Source organism: Vombatus ursinus, unplaced genomic scaffold, assembly GCF_900497805.2.
Source record: "Vombatus ursinus unplaced genomic scaffold, bare-nosed wombat genome assembly UNPS02014832.1, whole genome shotgun sequence".
In the NCBI taxonomy this organism is placed as follows: Eukaryota; Metazoa; Chordata; class Mammalia; order Diprotodontia; family Vombatidae; genus Vombatus; species Vombatus ursinus.
The window spans coordinates 23506981-23514331 of NW_020954610.1; the positions used below are offsets into that span (position 1 = coordinate 23506981).

The 7351-nt window shown below is 33.9% G+C and overlaps 1 pseudogene; it reads left to right on the forward strand.

The window, feature by feature from the left end:
- The window catches only part of LOC114025718, a 29234-nt pseudogene extending 23692 nt beyond the window's left edge, over window positions 1-5542 (forward strand).
- Window positions 5543-7351: the final 1809 nt, after the last annotated feature.

Genomic DNA, 7351 nt, shown 5'->3' on the forward strand with positions numbered 1-7351 from the left:
CTTTCTTTCTTTCTTTCTTTCTTTCTTTCTTTCTTTCTTTCTTTCTTAACTCACATCAACTTGAGACCAGGAAATTTGTATGTAAGGAAGTGAGGATAGAAAAGGAGGTAAACACAAAATGTAGAACTGTTTCAATTATATATAGTCCTGTAACCAGAAGCCTTTGGTCAATGGAAAAATTAGCTTTGTTCTGTGATGGTAACATATAGTGCTTATGATTCCTCTTACTTAATTTTTTTCCAGAGGATTAATCACGTTTTTTTTTTCCCATACATTTCACTCACTGAAATATGAGGTTTTAAAATCCTATAAAAAACTTTCCCATTAAAGGAAACATTAAAGGAGAAATAATCCTACTGGATTCAGTAGAAAAGCATGGCATTTATCATGAATTAATCATTGAAGTGGATGGCGATGTGATTTAATAAGCTTTATTTAACCTGAATATCACATGGAAGATGCCAATAGTAAATTAGAATCTTACCAAATGTAGCCACCAACTTTGAGTCTATCTGCTTGAAATTAAAGCCAGTGGAGCTAAAGAAAAACAATTTCATTTCCACCATTAGTCCAATAAGTTCCATTAAAAATGTTTTCAATATGGTCACTTATAAGTTAAAAATTTTAATGGAGCATATCATTTGTTGAAACTTATGTGTGTGCACATGTGTGTAGATTTAAGGATTGGGGTAGGAAAGGAAATCAATGCAATAACTGTTATTCATATTCAGGGAGAAGTCCAATATAGCATAACCATTCCTTTAGGTCTGCCACTTTGCTATTAACAAATGTAATTATCATGAAGATTTATGATCATCTTGAAAGTAAACAATCAGGTAGGCTTACTAAATTTCATTTTATTTTATTTTTAAGATAGTATATTTCTATTGGTGACACATCTGCTCAATAATTTCAAAGAGCTTGACATTATGACAAAAAAAAATAGCATTTCAATGTTCATATCCCTGGAAAAATATAATCTTGTGAATTTAGTTCAACAATTTAAATATGAAATTACCCTTGGGGAAAATGCATTTTTATTTTGTTTCTTAAGAGGAAGCAGGGGATACTGGCTAAAGAGCCAGTCTTGGAGTGAAAGAGATATAAAGTTCAAGTTCTTCTTCTGAGACCTACTTGCTTTTTGAAATTGAACAATTATTTAACAACTCAAATATCATTACGAAAGATTCACTAATCTGTATCAGTAAAGGGAGCTTCCACAATGAGAACTGCCTATGTTGATGAATTCATCGGTACAGATTTATACCTATCCCCTACCCCCAAAGCATGGTCAACTAACTAACTATAAATGAATTTACTTCAATATTTTTCTAGTATAAATTTACTGAAGGACAACAATACATTTTGGATTTTAATAATAATAGTCAGCATTTATATAGCATCTACTATGTGCCAGGCACTATGCTAAGTGTTTTATATATATTAGAAGTCATTTGATCTTCATGTGGGAGGTAGGTGTTATTTCCATTTTACAATTGAAGAAATGAAAGCAGATGGAGGTTAAATGACTTGTCCAAGGTTACATAGCTGGTAAGTTTCTTAAATCATATTTAAAAAATTATTTTTTTCTGACTCCAAGGCTGACATCCACTGTAGTACCCAACCACCTCATTTTTTTGTTTATTGTTTGTCTTTAAGAAGATTAATTTTTCTTCTAGAAATCTAGGTTATCAACACAATCTTAATGAAGTTCCCTTTTTAAAACAAATGAGAGATTGGAATTATTGTACTTCAATTATTTTGGAAAAGTGAGGGAGGGTAATAAATGTATTTCCTTCAAAATACCTACAAGATCAACCTATCAAACAATTAAAAAACCTGGTCTTGGAAGAGATACTACCGAAAATCACCAAATCCTTTGGACTTTTAACTTAGCACTTAATTCTTAACTGCATTCCTATAATAATAACAATGCCTTCAGAAAGGAGTTCATTCTTTAATTGTGACTTAAATATGATACAATAAGGTAGGTTGTTGAACTAATTTTTGTTCCAGTTATTTGTGGGGCTGCCTTTCCTCATCTCTACATCAATAAATATTAGAACAAACTTTCAAAAAAATTTATTAGACCTATAAAATTCAGGTACTTAATACTATATTGTCCTATTGAAATTGGCAGTTATATTATACTCTATGGAAACAGTAAAAGAAAATAATAAATATATATTTGGAAATGGACTTATGGTATGGTCTGTTTTGAGAGATAAGGGAGATTCACTTCCCCTCTTAATCTTCAATTAAAAACATTAACAACAAATTAAGAAAAAAAATCCTTGGATTGGAAATCCATCTGAAATTAAGCAGCTATGTGGTTGCTATGGATAAAGCAATTCAATTAGAATACATTGCCCCAGTCTTTGTTTATTTATTTTGATCTTTGATAGGTATGATAGGTATTTCCTATTTGAAGAAACCCATTTTTAAATGATTGAAAAAGACTTGCTTTGTATTTTTATGTTGAAAGCTTGACACAGAAGTAAAGATGTTAACTAATAACTTGGAAGTAGATAAGATTACAAAATGAAAGTACTCACAGATGGGAAGAGGAGGAAGATGAACATTCAACAAAGACAGGGAAGGAGGACAGATAGGAGGAGAATAATAATAGCAAAGCCTCAAGGAAGCAAAAGGAAGATATAATATTTTAAAAGGTGGGGTGATCTACAGTATCATGAAATGATTAAGGGGAAAAGAACAGTCAGTCACCCAGTCAACAATCATTGATCAAGTGTATTGTCCTTACTGTTATGGATATGAAAAAGGAAGAAAGCAAGAGTTCCTGACCTCATGGATCATATATTATAATTTAGGGGCAGGGGGAACACTTAAATAATGAGTAAATATATAAAGCATAACTATGGGGAAAGAGTTCACTAGTTTCCATGATAAGTAAGTATTTAGTCACTTTAGAAAGAGAGCTTTTCCAACAAAGTAGTAGAGTTAGAAATAAATTTATAAGATTAGCTTCAGCATCTAAAGCACTACTTTGACTTGGTTGGCTTGCCTGTCCATAAGTACCAGTGTTACAATGCTACAAAATTCATTAAATTTCTATGTATTTAATTCCCAAGACAAATTCAGGCATGATATGACTACAACTACAAAACATTTGTCATAGGTTGTTTGAGGAAAGACTTACTTTTATATGTTGCCATTTGGAGAGAAGAATCGTGCAACTTCACAACTAATAAGGTATAGAGTTTGAGGTCTGAGCACACTCACTTGTAAATCACTCCAATCTAAGTCTGCCACTTAAGTCATTCCTGTATTTTTGGATTTTAAACTAGAAGGCTTTAGAGTGATCTAAGGATTATTTTGGGATAATTTATTTCTCATTAATAAACTTGCAACCTCTTTCCCATTAATCAACTAATTATCTCAAGCTCCCACTCCAGTTAATATAAAACTAATTATTAAACAAACTAGAAAAACTCATTTTCTGATAGTTTTTATCCTTATTATTCTATAATTAAACATGTATTAAAATTACTACATATGTATAATTTATTAACAAGAAAAATAATAAACATAAAGTTAGATATAACCATTTATAATGGTTTCATTATGAACAATGTCACAGAATAAATCACCTCAAACCCTCACAGTACCAGTGCATGATTCTTCTTTATTTTACTAGAAACACAATCTAATTAAGCTCAGGTTAGATAATGATGAAAAATTCATAAAACATCTACTTCATATTTCTCCTCAGGGCTAAACTTTTGTCTTTTTCTCCTCTTCAATAACCACAGTCTTTTAAAAATGCATTGCACCTACTAACTCCCAACAAACTACTCATGCAATTCTTTTTATAAAATTACTTTATAAAACCATATTGAAAATAGTTCCATTAAGGATAAATTTTTCTTTTCACTTTCATCGTATCTTGAACATGGATTCTTCGTAGATTCTCATGGATCATATAAAATGTTACATAAATTCTGACATCAAAGGGGGTGCTACTTCCTATCAAGATATTCTCCTCAAGTGACATTTTAAACTGACAACTTGTGGTTTTCTTCCTCAACATTCTTTTTCATCTACTCTCTTAAAGAGATAACAAAAGTTTCCCTGAGCTCTGTTGGAGAGGATATTTTTAAGCAAAAGTTTCACACGCATTCCAAAAATAAAGAATAAATGGGAAAATATTTATTTTCTGTGGTCCCATCAGTAGAATGAAATAAAAATAGAAGTTTCTAGCTTACCAGTTTAGCGTCATGCTAATCAAACTGCCAATGGGATAATGTGTGGAGATAGAGAAAATACTACAAAATCCATATAAAATATCAAGGAAATAATGGAGGAAAGGGTGTGGAATGGGTGGAGGCTAGCATTATCGGGCTGAAAAATATATTATAAAGCAGTAACCCACAAAAGTATCTAAACCATTAATAGTGTTTGGGTAACTTCAAGGATACCAACAAAAGGTATAATAAATAACTAGGAGGTACCCCACGGAACTGTAGTACTGATGCAGTCACTGAAGCTGCCACAAAGAAGCCGATCCTGTTCCAGGGCCATGAGAGATCCATCACGCAGATCAAGTGCAACCGCAAAGGAGACCTGTTCTTTACTGTGGCCAAGGACTCTATTGTCAATGTATGGTACTCAATAAATGGAGAGAGGCTGTGCACCTACACTGGGCACACTGGGCACACTGGAGCTGTGTGGTGTGTGGACGCTGACTGGGACACCAAATGTCCTCACTGGCTCTGCAGACAACAGCTGCCCCCTCTGAGATTGTAAGACAGGGAAGCAGCTGGCTCTGCTGAAGACCAACTCAGCTGTCCGTACATGTGGATTTGACTTTGGAGGCAACATTATCATGTTCTCCACAGACAAGCAGATGGGGTACCAGTGCTTTGTCAGTTTCTTTGATCTCGGGGACCCCAGTCATATCGATAGCAATGAACCATACATGAAGATCCCCTGTAATGCTGATGCATTACATGAGTGCTGTGTGGGCACCCTTGGAGGAGTGTATCATTGCTGGCCATGAAAATGGGGAGCTCAATAAGTACAGTGCTAAGTCTAGAGAAGTGATGGTGAATGTCAAGGAGCACTCAAGGCAGATTAATGACATTCAGACATCCCGATACATGACAATGTTTGTCACCACTTCTAAGGACAATACAGCCAAGCTCTTCAACTCCATGACATTTTAGCAGCAAAAAAAAAAAAAACAAAAAAAACCAGAACAAAAAAAAAAAAGCAAACCATTCAGAATGGAGTGACTTGTCAACTCAGCTGCGTTTTCCTCCATATATGACCATGTAGCCCTGGGCAGTGGGTAGGAAGCCAAGGATATAACTACAACGCCCACCAGAATTGGCAAGTTTGAGGCCAGGTTCTTCCACTTTACTTTGAAGAAGAGTTTGGAAGAGTCAAGGGTCACTTTGGCCCCATCAACAGTGTTGCTTTGCATCCTGATGGCAAGAGTTACGACAGTGATGGGGAGGATGGCTATGTCCAAATTCACTACTTCAATCCACAATACTTTGAGTTTGAGTTTGAGGCATGAGGATTCAGAACTGGAGTATCCTGAACCTCTTGCTGTCTGATTAGTGAGTTGTAGACACTAAAAAATAAACCAAATGGAATATGAAAAAAAGAAATAATTAGATAGATGAGAAAGAGAGATTTCCCTCTATCTCTATTTATCTATAGATAGATAAAGGTCTTTCCAATCATGGCTTTCTTTATATAGAAATAGAGATCTATATAGAGATAGATCATCTATTTGATGATCTCTATCTCTATCATTTATCTATCTATCCATCTATCTATCTAACTAGAACCTCAAACAATATGTGCTAGGAAGACTTTTCAAATCTATAGATGAGAGGATGTAAAAATAGAAAGTAGAGGATTACAGAAGAAAAATGGACAATGTTGATTACCTAAAATTTTAAAAGTTTTGCAGAAAATAGATGCAGATAAAATTAGAAAAGAAACAGATAACTGGCAAAAATATTTGTAGCAAATTTCTCTGATTAGGGTCTAATTTCTAAGACATAAATAATTTTCATTCAAATTTATAAAAAATAAGAACCATCCAATTTTTAAATAGTCAAAAGATATGAATAGGTCATTATTAAAGGAAGAAAGCCAAGATATATGAAAAAATGTTTCAATTTCATAATTATTACAGAAATTAGAATTAAAGTTACTATGAGGGTCCACCTGAGGTTTATTAGATTGGCAAGTCTACAAAAAAGACAAATGATAGGTGTTGGAGAGGCTGTGAGAAAAGAGGCACATCAGTGCACTGTGGAACTGTTTACATCTAGCTAGTCTAGAAAGTAATTTATAACTATGCCTCCCAAATCACTGAATTGTGCACATCCCTGGATCCAGTGACACCACTACAAGGTTATATATACCCAAAAAGACTGAAGAAAGAGGGAGAGGAACCACATATACAAACATTTATTTTGTTGTTATTGTTGATTCATTTCAGTAAGGTCCAAGAGGGTTTTCTTGGAAAAGGTACTGAAGTGGTTTGCCATTTCTTTCTCTAGTTGATTTTACAAATGATGAAACTGAAGTCAACAAGACTAAGTGACTTGCCCAGTGTCATACATCTAGTAAGTCTCTGAGGTCAGATTTGAATTCATGAAGATGAGTCTTGTTGACTCCAGGCCCAGCACTCTATGTACTATGCCACCTAGTTGCCCCTAGTATAAATGATCACCCTGAAAGTTTTACTTCCAGCTTTTGTGAGTTGGTTCAAACTGGATTCAGCACACCACTGAGGGTACTCATCTATTGGGAAATTTCTAAACAACATATAAAGACAATCAAATACTATTGTGCTATAAGAAATGAAGAAGGGGATAATTTCAGCAAAATATGGTAAGGCACACATTAGATGATGTAAAGTTAAAAGCGAACCAGGAGAAAAATGCATACCCTAAGAGTAACATTGTTAAGATAAACAATATTGACAAAATTAAGAACTAATCAGCACAGTAGCCAATCATGATGCTGGAGGACTCATGATGAAACCATGCTATCCTCCTTCTGATAGATGAAGGAATCAGGGTGTAGACTGAGACATTCTCTGTACATAGCCAATTCAAGAATTTGTTGTGTCTGACTATGCATATTTTTTATATATTTGTTTTCTTTCTTACCTTTTTTTTCTCTCAATGGGCAAGATAGAGGTATAAGGAAGAGATAAAAGGTATAAGGAATAGATCTTTTGACCATTGAAAAGAATAATTTAATTTCAAAATGAATAATGTGTCATTAGTAAATATTACCAGTATTTTCAGGGCTAGTACACAAGGGCTATAACTATAGACTTAGAAGTGAAGAAGTAGAGGCA